The sequence below is a fragment of the Herpailurus yagouaroundi genome, unplaced genomic scaffold, assembly GCF_014898765.1.
Source record: "Herpailurus yagouaroundi ecotype Mexico unplaced genomic scaffold, PumYag 67641, whole genome shotgun sequence".
Classification (NCBI taxonomy): Eukaryota; Metazoa; Chordata; class Mammalia; order Carnivora; family Felidae; genus Herpailurus; species Herpailurus yagouaroundi.
The window spans coordinates 6,549,814-6,550,477 of record NW_024420442.1 but is presented as its reverse complement, the minus strand read 5'-3'; the positions used below and the strand labels follow the sequence as shown (position 1 = coordinate 6,550,477).

At 47.6% G+C, this 664-nt stretch overlaps 1 protein-coding gene across 12 annotated transcripts in view; it reads left to right on the top strand.

The window, feature by feature from the left end:
• THOC2 (THO complex subunit 2) overlaps window positions 1–664 on the top strand; it is a 120,309-nt gene that overhangs the window by 1,264 nt on the left and 118,381 nt on the right. The window lies entirely within an intron of this gene.

Below are 664 nucleotides of genomic sequence, written 5' to 3'. Positions count from 1 at the left end.
CTTCCTCCCTCCCCCCTCCCCCCCCCCCCGTTAGTTAGTTTACGGTTGCTCGTGTTGCTCGTGCATAAGATAACGAATCTTTGGAACTTCGTTACTTCGAACGAAATCGGGGAACGCGTTCCCCGATCTTGAGCGTGTAATATTGCCAGCCTGTATGGCCTCCCCACCTCACCCCCCGCTCCGCGCGCACTCGCAGTGCTTTATGAAGTCTTAGCAGTGTGAGCTCTAGAATTGTATTTCCTGGGTAAGCGGCGGTCTTAGCCACTTAACTAGCTGAGTGACCTTGGGTAAGTTCCTTAACCACTTTGACCGTTTCCCCTTGAGTAAATTGGGATTAATAAGTACTCTACTCAAAGGATTGTTGTGAAGACTAAATAATGCCTCTAAAGCACTTGGCTTATAGTAAGTGCTCAAGTGATAGCTATTAAAAGTAATATTATTCCAATCTTTAGATATTTAAACTTCTCTGGACAGCTCTTGCTCTTAAAGTCTGTACCACTCAGGTTAGCAGTTAATTGGTCTTTGACTTTCTCCTGTGTACTCTTGTACTCTAACGAATTGAGAGACCCTTGAAGAGGGAACTATGTTTCATATTTATTTTGGTTCAACCCTCCCGCGCCAGCCCCCGCCCCGTGCCCGGCTCCCTACCCCTCTCCCCCTCTCC